The sequence below is a fragment of the Oreochromis aureus genome, linkage group 23, assembly GCF_013358895.1.
Source record: "Oreochromis aureus strain Israel breed Guangdong linkage group 23, ZZ_aureus, whole genome shotgun sequence".
Classification (NCBI taxonomy): domain Eukaryota; kingdom Metazoa; phylum Chordata; class Actinopteri; order Cichliformes; family Cichlidae; genus Oreochromis; species Oreochromis aureus.
The window spans coordinates 22,097,855-22,113,018 of record NC_052963.1 but is presented as its reverse complement, the minus strand read 5'-3'; the positions used below and the strand labels follow the sequence as shown (position 1 = coordinate 22,113,018).

General features: G+C 42.0%; 1 long non-coding RNA gene across 3 annotated transcripts; it reads left to right on the top strand.

Moving 5' to 3' along the window:
* The first annotated feature begins 8,600 nt into the window (after nucleotides 1–8,600).
* On the top strand, nucleotides 8,601–11,183 carry LOC120436023. 3 transcript variants are annotated; one of them, XR_005610056.1, is made up of 4 exons: nucleotides 8,601–8,937; nucleotides 10,651–10,766; nucleotides 10,846–10,858; nucleotides 11,001–11,183. It is a non-coding gene; the product is annotated as an uncharacterized LOC120436023 (long non-coding RNA). The 3 variants fall into 3 exon arrangements; XR_005610058.1 differs by lacking the exon at nucleotides 8,601–8,937 and adding an exon at nucleotides 8,944–8,980; XR_005610057.1 differs by lacking the exon at nucleotides 8,601–8,937 and adding an exon at nucleotides 9,797–10,056.
* Nucleotides 11,184–15,164: the final 3,981 nt, after the last annotated feature.

Here is a 15,164-nt window from a genome sequence, read left to right as displayed (position 1 = left end):
GAGTGCTGAGCCCATAACCCAGAGGTCGATGGATCGAAACCATCCTCTGCTAGGCCTTTTAGATATCTGAGTTTGGGGGTTCAAATGGACACAGTTCCTGTTAAATCTGACCAGCTTTTTTTCACTTTAGTTTATCTGAACCTCATGGTTTATCTTAGGTTTTTCCAAAACTTCTCCAGGCCTCGAAAATACTGTCACAATGCATTTTTACTAAATTCTTCATGGCCTTTTAATCCCTATTCCAACGATTAAGTTAGCATAAGATATCAGTGACTAGATTTTGTAGAGTTGTGGATATCATTAAAAAAACAGGAGCAAGTCCTATTTTTTATTAGTCCTGATGGACTAAAAATAACAGCATCTTGGCATCTGGTCTTGTTTCTGTTGATGCTCGAGTACAGTGCCAATGATCAAAACGGCAGGCTCAGGTTAATGTATGTATATAATGCCACTGAGTCAAGCACCCTCTGCACTGAGAAGCTGAAATAATGATGTATAGTTTTTTTTTTTTTTTTTTTTTGCTGCTTTCACAACATAAACAAATATAATGAGCATCCTTTAAAAGCAGGACACGGCCTTTCGTCTGATCCCCCGCCTTCCCCAAACCTCCCCCTGTTCGCTCTGCACGTTGGTACACTCTGCTCTACCTCCACATTACCCAGAGGCCAACCCAGGGGGCGCAATTATTCAGGCCTTTGCTCAGCCAAGTAGAAGAAATTAGCCTCGTCTCCCGAACCAAGACCTTCTAACCTGCACCAGGACCTCGGGCTGCCTCTCTGACTAGCACGACCCCATGTGACTTCCCTCTCCAGACTTTGTGTTTTCCATACATATGAGCCCGAGCTGGCCGGAGCCACGCTCAGCTTCCATATGGGCTCTCTTTGCACTGGCTGGCGATGGTGGGCTGGGGAGCTGCAGGTTATAAAATCCAACACCCCCACACACCACCGCCGTGCACCGCTCCTGGGAGAGGACGCTGGCGGCCTCGGGCCAGTGATGCTCTCTTACAGCAAATCAACATTTAAGTCTAAAAAAAAGGATAGCAGCTGGGCTCAGATGTGTCATTCTGCGTGGCCTTAAAGCTCCGATTACAAAAGAAATATTGAACATTTAATTTGCGAATACAACCAGAAGTTGTGTAACCTTTACCAGACACTTCACATTCAGTCAAATTACTGCAGGCAATGATCTAAATGAGCAATTATGGGAAAGAAGAAAATGGTTTAATAACTCCTGTGATGCAGAATATGGTGTGCAGGTGTAAGGGCAAAGAAGAAAAGCTTCTCTACCTCCCTTTTATATTTTTATCTTGATCTTTTCTTTTGAGTCACAGGTGATTCTTTTTCTTACATCTGTGCTTTCAGTGTCTCATCTTACCTTTCAGATTTTTTTTTTTTCATTTTTCTGCCCTCCATTTCATTTATTCAGGCAAGTCAGTGGTGGATAATGAGGTCTGTGGCCTGGTGCTGTGTTCCCCAAGTCTCTGGGTACAGTGAGGAAATTCTCACAGCTTTGCAGCTGCATTGCAAAATCTTCCAGCAACCTTGACTGCCTTGGCTAAAAGTTGTCCACTGGATAAACGGCTGTACCAGTAATGGGGGGAACATCCAACATTAAATTGTTGACACACAGTGGACCCATACAACAAAAATCACCTAGACTTTGAGTTTTGATCCAATGAGAAATGGAGGTGTTACCCAGGAACTCTGGGAATTACATCTGTGTTATATTTATTACATACCTTGAACAAAGTGGTTTACTTTTTTGTGTTTCCTGAATTACACCTCAATTTTGGGCGTTTTCACACCTGTAGGTTGTTTACTCTGTTCATTCATCAGTTGATGAATTTGTAAATTTGTAGCTTTTTTCCATTGGTTTGGTTTGTTTTTGCACAGAGAAAAATCCAAGTGAACCAAAATGCGTCACTACAAACCATGTGAGAACATTCAGTCTGCTCATTGGCCAGGTGTGTCTGGGGCAGGAGTAACAAACATAAATACAGGAAGAAGGAGCTGTGTGAGAAGAAGGAGAACTGACGTTCATTTTATGACTAGTTGCTAGCCCGTGCAGACCTTTGCACAGCTATAGTGCCTTCCTGCATTAAGAACACAAAGCACACGTGGTTTTTGTATGAGTCTGTTTGGAATCATACATGGCCCAACTGCTCTAAAGCGCAGCTGGTAATTACTTTTGTAATTACATGTACGTGTGACAAATATGCATAAAAAGAAGACATAAGAAAGTCATGACTGTCATGCTGTAAAACTTGCAAAAATACAGTGAAACGTTCACAGGGCAGATTGGAGTCTTTGCCAGGCTGATTCTGGCCCCCGGGCCTTAGGTTTCACACCCCTGTGCTAGGCTATCTACGGTTTTAGCAGCAGGTCTGTTTCCATAAAAGCTGAAGTAGCAAAGTGTGTGGACTTACACTGCAAACGTAAACACTGAGTACAGTTATAGCTAGATGTAACGCAAAGAAGAACTACACATAACCCTCTGTGGGGTCCGTGGATTTTATTTTTCCAAGCTCAGATCATTGAGTACAACCGACCAGGTGACAGGTGGGTTGACTTTGAGCAGTTAATTCCATCTCATTTCATATATTAGGTGAATATCCCTCCTGCAGCCTGTGCACACTGTATTTACCCCCCTTCTTCCTCTCTGCCCGTCTTCCCTCAGCTCCCCACAGTCTGTTTTGCACTGCCTTTATCTCTTCTTTATGACAGGCCTCTTACCTTGTGACTATAGATATCCCTGAGCCTTATCGTGGCGAGGGCCAAATGAGGCACAGGAGGAAATGATGGCTTTTCTTTATCTGTGGCCTCTCCAGGCCGCTATTTCATCAGGTCAGTGTGTGTACATTTGGAGAGGCAAAATGCTTCTATTGAACTAGCACCCACACCCGTGCCTCTTGGCTCCAAATAGGCTTTACCTACTTGTCCATGTTTTCTCCCCCTTGTTCCCACTTATTCTGCCTCCCCTCTCTCTTCGCCTCTCCCTCGTTCCCTCACCCTTTTCCCAAAGAAAGCGATCAGCTCCGTGCACTGGAAGAGGGAGCAGAAGACTGCGAGAAAGATTAAATCCAAGTTTCTTTCATCCGTGAACGCTTTCATCTCTGGTTTTTAGCAAACAGAGAGAATTATCAGTGCCGCGACTGACGAGGGGCGGGGGTGGAACAAGGGAGGAGCTGGAGACGAAGAGGAGGAGGTGCAAAGTAAGGTGGTAGCCAACTGGGAATAGGAAGGGAATCCACTTGCCGTGCAACCTCTGGTTTTGTTGAGCATTAGGTTTATCTACTGAGGACCAGGGGAGCTCCTTTTTGTCTTGACTCACTATTTCTTACTATAGAAAACTCAAGTTACCTCTGAAGACCATCAGGAACATCACCACACCCCTCCAAGTCTCAATCCGACTTCTAGATTAGGTGTAAAAAGCACAAAACGAGCCATTAACAGGTAGACCCAGCAGACCTAAGGAGTCAAAAAACAGTCTCTTATTTAAGACCAGCGCTAATCCATCCTTCCAAAAATGTCACCAAAACTAAGCAGATGATTTTTTCTTCTCCCCAATCTATTCTCTGATGCTTGGCATGCCGTCTAATCTCCACTGTTCGGAGTGTTTTTTCATTAAATTTGTGTCAGGACTAATTTCGAGGGGAATGAATACAGATGTCAGGATGCCATCGAATCCCATCGCGGGGCCTTTAATGAGATAACAGGCTTTAGTCAAAGAATTAGCGCTATTGAAAAAAAAGAAGAAAAAAAAAAGAATGAGATTAGTTCAATGGGATGTGGATGCAGAGTAGAACAGGGTGAGGGAGCGAGGGGAGACCAGAGTCATATCAGACCTGCCCTGCCAAATCACAAATCTATTTCCGACACTGGTATTAATTATCAAACTAAAGCTGCTGTTGCATATTGATTCATCGGGGTGCGCACTTGTATTATCTCCTATTAAGCAGGAAAAAAGGGGAGATTATATGAAGCCTTCGGGGGCGTTTTATGGATCCTGTGAGACGGTTAAACCGTGTCACGGACTCCAGAGCAACAACACGAGCTCCCTGAGTTTCTGAGCGTGTGTGTGTTTCCTGTTGTTGCCGCTTATGTGGGCTCGAATGCAGACTTAAGCTTTAAATTTGATTATTTTTGGTGAACATTTTTCAATTAGCCCCACAATCCCTGAATATATTTCTGTGTGCAGACACACCCGTGCACAAGCGCAGACAGCAATTTTATAAAACTGGGGAAAACAATGAGTCCGGCAAATGCTGTTTGTGAATCGTGTACAGACATGGAAAAAATTGTTGGTGCCTTTCTGTAGAAGAGAGAAAAACTCACAATGGTGATGAGAATAGGTCTAAAGTGACACAAGTTATATAAACAAGAGAGTATAGAGAGCCAAACTCCCCCCAAAGGGCAGGCGACACTAAAACTTTGATGTTTTATCGTGTTTTTATTACAATATGGTGGCGATAGCCTGCTATGGTGTCATTGTGATGTCATGTAAGGTGTCGTATCGAAAAAATAACGTTTGTTGTAAAGCTCTCTTCATGTCCTTTCATATGATACATAACTTGAAATGGTTTACTTTGACCTTGGGCGCTAACAGTGAGATCAAGGTCAAATGGTTAGCTAACCATTACCTAGGTACTCATGTCCCCCAAGACCTAGTATGTTTTTTTTAAGGTTAAAGGCGATCTATAAAAAATTGCGGGTAAGTTTTTACTGATTTTCACATTTGGTGTAACCTTGATTTCACCAAAATTAAATCACCTCGAGCTGTGTTGGGTATTTACAGTCACATAAAATTTGAAACTGTGGACACTGGACTGCTAACAAACAGACAGACCAACAAACAGACGATCACATACTCCCTTCAGGGGGAGAACAAACTGTTGCACAACCATTTGAGGCAATCACTGCAATCAAGCAATTTCTGTAGCTCTCAGCGTGAGCAAACTCCTCCAGCTGTCTCAGGTTTGAAGGGTGCCTTCTTCAGACTGCATGTTTTAGGTTCTTCCACAGATGTTCAACAGCATGTAGATCAGCACACTCATAGAATAGACCGATATTTTGCTCTTGGCTATTTCCGGGTGTTTTAGGTCATCATCCTGCCAGAGGACCCATGACCTGTGATACCATAAAGCCTTGATAGCTGTGAGGTTTCACTATAACCCTGCACAGATTCAAGACACCCTGCACATTGCATAACTGAGCCCTCTCCATTGGAGCAGTGTTGCCAACTTAGCGACTTTGTCGCTATATTTAGCGAGTTTTCAGACCCCCTAGCGACTTTTTTTCTATAAAAAGTCGCTAAAAAAAGACGTGAAAGCGCGTATCGCTTTTACTCTCAACAAGCAGCGGGTGCTGTAACGTAGTCAGTTCTTCTTTTAATCTTTTACTCTTATGCTGTTTTGTGGATCACAAGGTTTAAAACTACTTATAAACACACACAAACACAAAGTAACTCCACCAGAGTGCCTATTTTGGGTCACTTTTGCCGGTCCAAGCCCGGGTAAAGGAGCAGGGTTGGAATTGTGACATTAAAAAAAACAATAATTGCTAAAAGAAATTTAATTTGCAGTTCTAAATAAACTCTAAATGCATTTAGGACGTTTTTTACTCACTTTATGTCTCTTCCACGATGTTATTTCTCTCTCCAACAACATAGGTTACAATTATATTAGCGTGACCAATTATGCAAATTAGGTGATGACGTCATTTAGCGACTTCTAGCGACTTTTAGGACAGCCAATAGCGATTTTCCTTACTGAGGACAACACTGCATTGGAGTGTCCAAATTCAGGGGCTACATCCTTCGAAAGACCTGGTCTACCCGTGTCTTCAAAAACCACAAAGGCCGGACGTGAGCGGTTGTGAAATTGAACAGATTTGTGTAACCAGCTATTCCCGGCCTTACCTCAGTGTATCTTCAATCAACTAGCAACTGTGACAGCCTGAAACACACAGCTGTAAATGGAACCAGAACTTCTGTACATTCATCACCGACGTTTTGCATCTCAGGCTGAGAGATAACCATGTCCCAGTAAAATAAGTTAGTTTCATCTACAAGCTTTTAGATATTACATGTTAAGTTTAACTAGTTTTACAGGTAATTTCAGCAACCCAATGACCAGATATCAAATGTACCCATTTACTTAATAGCTATGTAAACTACATATCTCTCAAATTTCAAATACAGTAGAACATTTTCTAAATTTTTAATATATTTGACCTTTTAGCTTGTCTGTGTGCGTAGAGTGGCTGGAAAAATGTCACAAAGCTGATAACAGGCTCTTATTTTTGAGTTCATGAAAAAAGCTAATTTCCACACTTATAGTGTACAACACTGTTTTCACGGTGCATTAATATGTTTAACTTAAGCGTAAGAATCTGAATAATGCTTTGATTTAAACTGTTACAAGTACTAAACTATAGCAGTAACATTTTGTACCTTCAGTGTTGCATATTTCTAAATAACAGCCCCGCGAACCCTGTTAATGGTCGATTCAGCGGACAGTGGGAAGCAGCATCCCAAAGCACTCTCTGCAGACCAGCCTGTGTGAACCTCCACTCACCAAACAGAAAACATATCTTGCTTCAGTAACTTCCACATTTTCGTTGTCCACACTTTTGTTGTACATATGCAATGACAATAAAAGGCTATTCTATTGTACTCCATTCCATCAGATCCAGCAACACTGCCAGAGAATTCCTGTTTCTTTAAACTATGGAAGTTTAAACAAACCGTTCAGGAAGAGGTCACTCATTCATACGCGTTAAGAAAAACTGGAATCCTTTCACTGCTCTCCTGTGCTGCCCTCAGCTTCCCTTTGCTGTCTCATGTCATCTCTGATGAGGTCTATCAGCTCATCCCTTTGCCCACCTCTTGTAGATGGCTGACTCCCTCCTCATTTTCTTCTTCGTCCCTTTCCTCTTGGTCACCCACTGCTGCGCTTGGCCCTGAAGTGTCCTTAGGGATAGAGGTAACTAGGAAAGGAGGCCTAGTTGAGGGCCTCTGGAAGCTGCTTCATGTTTTCTAGCTTTTCAATAAATGATCTTAGGAACTTATCACACACTTCAGCAGAGATGGTGCAGACAGAAGCTGGGACAGGGTTGACTGTGATACAGAGAAGTCTCAGGCTGTGTTTCACAGGGGTAACCATGTTTGAAAGCTAAGCAAGTCTCTTGGTTGGTTTGACTGCAGCTTAAGATTTCTCAAACAAAGAGTTTGACCCTTCACTCCAATGGGAACGGTACCAAATTTTCAGGTGAAGGCCAAACACCAACTGAGATCAGATCTTTCAATAGCTTTCACACCAGAACTCCATTATGCATGACCTGTGTGGTAATTTGTTTTTATAACACCTGAAGCATTTAATGGCACCTCGAGTGGGGACGTGACTATATTATATCTCGCCCTGGGCAATACTAAAGGCTTCCTGTGTGTAAATGAGTTGTATTAAAGACATGCCTACTATATAAAGAAATGGCAGGGACCTCACTTTTAGACACAGTAATTGTAGTTTTGCCCATAACCTCTGGGATTTGGATGAATGAATGTCGTTAACGGTTGAATCTGGAACGTCATTAAAACTGAAGGGATTGCATTTTTGAGTCAGGCCTTAAAACATGACTGCAGTGGGCAGTGACTCGAGCTCTGTGCAACACAACAGTAGTCATTTATTTCTTGGCAAAAGACAACTGAAGAGTGCATAAGGTGCGAATAAAACCCAGCTAACGCCTCATCTACGGTGGAACGATGAATCTAACTATACTGACCACAGCTTTCCCCAAGAGAGGAGGGATTCGTTTCACACCTCGTATCAAATAAGGATTTCTGGAAACACAATCTGACGTACAGTATGCTCGGCATGCAAAAGCCCTGTTTGAGATGATCAGAGGAGGTATATAACATAGTCACTGTGACCAGTGTGGGTGGTATCCAAAGTATTGAGGCGCACACTTCACAAATAATGAGACCTCCAACAGTGTGACACCCATTTCACACATGGATGGCATCTGTGATTGGGAAACATATGTTTGTATTGATGTATAATTACGAGCATTGAGTTCCTCTACTTCCTCTAAGTTGGTGGAAATGACTCCGTGGCGTGTATGATTGAGTGTGTGTGATAGAAAGACAAAGAGAACGAGGGGGAGAAAGTGTGATGGAGAAAGAGCATCAACACCCTGCTGACTGCACTCAATCACTTTCTTAATTATACAGCGCGAACGCAAGTCGCTGTCTGTCCGGAACCAAAATCACGACATATCATCTTCTGTATCACCTCCTCACTTTCCACCATCTACTGTTCAGGTGTTACGCAGGTAGCGAAGCCGGAAAAGTATAGTGATTACACAAGAGGCGTGAAGACTGACGTTTGCCTCGCCATCGCGATTGGTTGCGCGGGACTTGGGGATTCTGTTTGTCCCTCTCTTGCCCGGAGAAGAAGGTGCAGGAGAAACAAAAATAAAGAGGTGCAGAGGAGGAAACCTGAAGGATTAACAAATTCAAGGCAGAAGAAATGGGGAGAGAGGCAGAGAGATTGGAAAGGGGGAAGGGAGGCAGAAAAGGTGAGAGGGAGGGGTTGGATCGGTGGGAGCGGGGGGCGGCGTAGAGGACGACGAAATGAGACCAAATTTTCTTTGGCAATCTCCGTGTTCCTGCTGCAGGTGCTGGGGCCATTTCACTAAAGCAGGGCCAGACGCGAATGTCATTAGTTCCTGAGCCCCAGGTGAATTTGCCACAGTTCCACATGATTAACCCAGATAATTGTGTGTTGATAGCGAGCATGGTCGATGGAATACAATTTTCGGGCCCAGATTCCTAAACAAACAGCTCAGCAGCAGCAGCCACCGCGGTGAGCCAGGGAGACGGGATAACAGCAGAATACCGTCACGTACCGAGGTTTACAAAGAGACGGGGTGAGGTGAGGTGGGTAGTGGAAGGTTTTTGAGGTGGTAGGTGGGAGTCAGAGGTAAGACAGATTAAAGAAAATGTTAAATTTGTTGTTATCTGATGTAAAACTTTGAAAGAAAAAAATCCCTTGATTTTACATGAAGTCACTAAAATGTTTATGTGGACTTTTCATAGGTTAGTTATAAAAACCTATGATATAAAAACAAGGGGTTTCTTCCAAACAACTACTACCTTCATAAAAATATTTTTAAGCTTTAATGTAATTAAATTCACTCAGATATAAAATAAAATGTTCTTCATCAAATAACAATAAGGTAAGGTTAAAGGAAACACCCAAAGACTTCCGTTAAGTAACAAAGACTTAAAGCCTTTAGTCCATACAGTGCATAGTTAGCCACAAAGGACCATTTTGACTCAGGAATAAGCCTTACAGCAGTTAATTAGAGTCACATAATTGCAGATAATTTTATTTCTCAAACAGGAACACTCTTTAAAAGTGCAGTCGATTTTTTTTTTTAACATTATTCAACAGAAGAAATTATACTGTACTTATAAATATACAGAGAATATTATGTAATTATATTTTTCAACACATTGATACACTCTCATGAACTTGTAAGTAAACCATTAACAATACATAAGAGTAATTACTTATTTTTAGTAGATTAGACATGGCCTCCAGACAGCTGAAAAGACTAAACATCAACTGATGGTTATAAGCTAGCATTATGTAAGCTAATGTTAGGTGTCCGAAAAAAATAAATAAATCACACTTTCCCTCTGGTAAACAATTTGATTACATTCTCTGATTGTATATTACAATATTACAATGTCCACTTCAAAGAAGGTTTGACTAATGCCAGCTAACGGCTAACACAGGCTAACAGCAGCTAACAATGGCGAAAGCAACAACGCTTAGCGACAGGAAAGTTAGTTAACTTTCTTTTGCTGCCAATATCTGGTCCTTTCTGGAAAGCTGATTCGTTCTACACATGTGAAAATGTGCATACTTCCTCTTATCCCTAAAGTTTAAAAGTAATCGTTTTCTTGCTTGTCTTGGATTAAATTTACTGGACTGTATTTGTTTACATCAGTAGTGTCTGTTGTTACAGTGAGGTCATCTGACGTTTAAAGGTTAGTTCTTGTAATTCAATAAAATCCTTTCTTTTTGTGCTTTTCCTTTCATAAATGTACAAACTCATAAAGGAGAGTTTGCATTAAATCTGCATTTTATGTTGTTAGTTAGTGCATATCATTATTGATAAAAAGATGATATGTATGACTTTTGCTATACGAACAGATTAACTTTTTTCAAAGAGTCACTTAATTTTTATTCATGGACCACAGACTTATTTACCAAAAGAACATTTTTTTGACGCATAGTTGAAATTTTATATCCAATTGGTGTCAGAGATTAGGATAAATCTTATTAGGTTACACACGTATTTTTTAAAACAGGGATATTTTTTTGTTCACATGAATTTGTCTCCATGAAAACTAAAAAAAAAAAAAAAAAAAAAAAAATGTAAAGAGCATATCCAAACAGCAGGTGAGTGATGTTGGCCAGATTTTTTTATTATTATTTTTTGTTTTCCTAAATTTGAAAACTTCTAGATTAAAATAGAAAAGCAGATTACATCGCTCCAACTTTCTTTATTTTCTTTTAATTTTTAAGTTTAATATAGTAAAAATTCTTATTTTATTAACCCTTTACTCACTCTCCCGCAGCTCGCCATCTTTACCTCAATTCGTTTCAAGGTTTTCTCATTGCTGATTGGCTCCTGGGTTTCTTTGTCCCTTATCTGAACTCACCTGAAGCACATTATATAAGAACTGCAGCTAAGGTGAGTTTCTTTTGTTCTTTATTAAACCTTTTACATCTAAGCTAATGACTTAAAGACAACCCTGTTTTCTCTTTCACAGTTTAGCAGTCCATGTGAGTCTTCCTTTGTTAAGTTAAGTTACTGTTGATGATTTAAAGGAAAATTAACCCACTGCAAAATCACTGACGGCTGTTTTCTTTGCATTCTGGCTGGATGCCCATGAGGAATTAACTTTCATCAAATCATATCTTTTAGGTCAAATGTGATTGGGTGGTAAAGCAACAACATCTTTTCCCACTTTGATGGCAGACAAAACCTCCAATTCCAGGTCAAGTAACAGCACAAAAATCAAGACTACCACGGCTCTGTGAGGTTTTTCAAATCTATTTTTCCTGCATGTGTTCACCATGGCTCTTGCTTTCAAATAAAACTTGCTGAGCGAGCATGAAAACCATGAAACCGCCTGTATTTATTCTCTGGCTTATGCGATTTACAACCCGGCGTGCACCGCTATGGAATTCATCAGCAGGGTGTGAGAATTAGCCAGAGGTGAGAGACTAACATGATGTGCTGAGTAAACACACAGAGGATACAAATACAGGTGACGAAAAGACATAAACCTGATACTGTGAGCATGCACACTGGTTTTTTTTTTATGATTAACTATATATGGCAGAGCCTGTATGTGTGAGAAGACCAAATCAGCAGACACTCATATACATACCAACTGGGAGACTTGCATATGGTTGGGGTAAGATGGATGGCGTGTCCCTGGTTTCCAAAGCAGTAATGTAATTTCCCCACAGTGCCTTCAGGTTGATGGGATATTTGGTTTGGTCAGATAGAATCTCTGCTGTTTGAATTGCTCTGGAGGGTTAAAGTGAAAATTTACTTACAGCAATAATTACAGAAAAAATTACAATAATTAAAATGTTACGTGGGCTAAATTAGGAAAAAAGGACATTTAAACTCACAGCCAGCAGTTAAACTTGGCAGAAAGACTGGAGAAGACAGAGCTAGTCGACATGATCCAGGTTAATCAGAACCTGTAGTTTTGACACCTTTTAAAAGTTAAATTAACATCGTGTAATGTGTTAATTTGATTGCTTTGGAGGTGTTAGTGCAGAGTTACTCAATCTGTTTGGCTAGGCCAACTAAATGCTAGGTGAATACATGCAGTACAAGCCAATTAGTATGATCCCTTATATGATGTCCATTAGACTGATTGGAAAAATGTGTATTTAAATGGACTGCACTTTACATTCACACTTTGACGGATGCTTCAAGGGTAACTTGGGGTTCGGTATCTTAATAATAATGGATTGCATTTATATAGCGCTTTTCGGGACCCCTCAAAGGGCTTTAACAATACCACTATTCATTCACTCTCACATTCATACACCGGTGAAGGCAAGCTACAGTTGTAGCCACAGCTGCCCTGGGGCAGACTGACAGAAGCGAGGCTGCCATATCGCGCCATCGGCCCCTCTGGCCAACACCAGTAGGCGGTAGGTGAAGTGTCTTGCCCAAGGACACAATGACCGAGACTGTTCGAGCCGGGGCTCGAACCCGCAACCTTCCGATTACAAGACGAACACCCAAGTCTTGAGCCACGATCGCCCCTTACCCAAGGATGCTTCGATCTGCAGACTGGTGGACCTGGGGAGTAGTACTACATGTCAACAGTTGGATATATTCAAACTAAACACGTGTATTAGTCATTTGTTTCTACTGTCTGAAAAGATCGATGCAAGCAATCCTGAATGAGATAAAGAAGGGTATCTGAGGTAAATGGGTCAGTTTGATTTGCTATTATAAAGTGTGTGTAATCACAAATGTTGCACATTTACTGTTCTTTAGGATTCATCTTTAGGAAAATGTAGAATAACTATAAAATTGTGTGTATATTTTTGTAAATCAGCAGATTAAATCAGATCAGAATGATGGAGACTATAGATCAGATGCTACCCATCATCTGGCACCCAACACAGAGACAGCATAGGCAGATGGGTCAGGAAAGAGTTAACTATTAGCAGCTGTGCCATGCTACTGTCTTGGATGCTTACCTGGTTAGTGATTGGAGTGTGGGATAGCAGTGTAGGAGCAGTCCTAAAACTACCAGGCTCTAAAACGTGGTCTGAGACTTGGAAACTTGGCTGCTACCTCTGAGATGTTCTACCAATATTTAACGAACATGTATGGTTTAGACTGTTTGCCAGCGTCTGCTTTGCAAGCATTCTGTCAAGTGGGCCAGAGGCCTGTACCAGAACTGGACTCAAGTACGGGATGAAGTGCGGAGGCAGAACAGTTGAACTAAGAAGCTTTTATTTACCACGACACAGGGCAGACAAGGAGAAACAAAACGTAGAACCTTGGCGTGGCATGACACACAATATAATACAAAACCTAGAAATTTGACTTGATACACAATACAATACAAGGTAGAGAATTCTAGTGTGGCAGCCCGAGGTACATTACATAAGCGGTGACTGGTGGCGTGGTGCTCGTGGAGTGCAGAGAGAGAGAGAGAAAAGGTGTTAGTGGGTGCATGGGTTGGGCCAGAGATTCTAGTGGATACTGAGATGGAGTGGCTTACTTGGGCAGAAGGACGCTGAGGCTTGGAGGGGGAGGCAGAGGTCCGGGTGTCTGGCAGAGGAGTGTTAAGAAGGTCTGATCTGAGGTTTCCAGAACTCTGCGTGGGTGGTGATGGCAGGAGGGCAGGCAGGTTAGTGCGGTTGGTGATACTCCCTGGAGTGTGGCTGAAAATTTTTAGGGGTTCGTAACCAGAATCCAAAAGGTGACTCTCAGTAGTGGTGTCGTGGTGTAACGGACTGGCGGAGCAAAGAAAACAAGGTAAGCATACAAGAACTTGGATGTTCAGCTAGAGTTTGAGCCTGTTACCAACTTAGGTGGGTTGACGAACTGGCGGTGAGGTGAAAGGGAAGCTGGCCATAAATACCCTCCGTTGATTGCCAAGAATTAACTCCAGGTGCGTTGTCCGGGTGAGACCATGACACAGTCAGGATGTTAGAAACAAACCAAAGCCCCAGGCACACAGGCTTTAGAGGCCCATCTGGTACCTCATTGGCAATCCAAACTCCTGGGGCTTGAGGATACCTCACCATACTCACACACCTGAAGAGCTTTAAATCAGATCTGTCTGGTAGCTGGACATTACTGTAAGTCCTTGTCTTTTGTCCAAAGAACTGTGTGCTCAGAAACAACACATGCAGGGCATACTTGTTACCTGAGTAGTGTAACTAACTGTGGACCCTTGCTGCACCCTTGCCTAAACCAAACGTGTTTTACAGTAGTAAATGTTGTGAGCTGCATACGGGGACTTAGTCTCCAGACATTGAATTTAGTTAAACTGTGATTATTATATATTTTTTTAGTAAGCATGTTCAGGGAAAGGCATACTTTCTTGGCTAATGCAGCTTTAAAACATAGATTACTTTCATTTAACCTGTCACCTCCTGGTGGACTTACCTTTAGAGAAGTAAAATGAATGAATGCTTCTGTGAACAAAAGCCTCGGCTCAGTCACATCGATACTAAATACAAAACCCTGCAGTTGCATCATGTGAAAAAAAGGAAAAAAGAAAAGAAAATTCAACCTGTTAGATGCTGACAACACCTGTTTTTATGAGAAGTATGCACCTTTAATCTTGTTTTTAGGCACATGCGTGAAGCCTTGAGTCCCAGGAATACGGTGCCGTAGTCTGCCAAGTGAATTTGTAAAACACCATCAAAGAAGAGGATGAGGTGAAAGAAACACTGGGGTTTGTGTTCCCACCAGCAGAGAGATAAAACAAGTCATGGAGCCAGGTGTGGATAGAAGGAGTAAAAGACAGAGAGATGGCAACGAGGAGAGGAGAGAAAGGAAGAAAGGAAGCATAGACAGCCAGTCTCCCTGGTGCATTCTGGGAGTTGAACCTGGCAGGAGAAATTAGCAGCGTTCGCACTAAGTGAAAGGGATAATCCCTCTCTGACGGAGAGGAGAGGAAGGGAGGGGGGGAGAGCCGTGCAGTGCAGCAATGATCCCTCCTGTGTTCCTCTGATTTTAGGTTCCAGGTTTATTTGTTAAGAGGATAAGCCCTTCTTCTGTATGCAAACCTCAGAGGCGAGAGGTTCGCTGTCACTCCTATGCCAAGACGATGCTGATTTGAGGATGCCATGATACTGGCTGCAGGCCCGGGCAAGAAATTCACTGGAGCTGAGCGTGGCTACAGGTGGGGTGAGATCCCCAACAAAATATGACTTCATGGTAACTCAGAGCTAACAAGGAGGATGGAGCAGTTCCTTCCCAGGTAGCAACAAATGTTTGGCTCAGATGTGGCACACATTTCCTCACAAATTTGAATCCCATGCCATAAAACAAAACAGAATTTTCCAGTGATTTGGACCACTGCCTGCTATT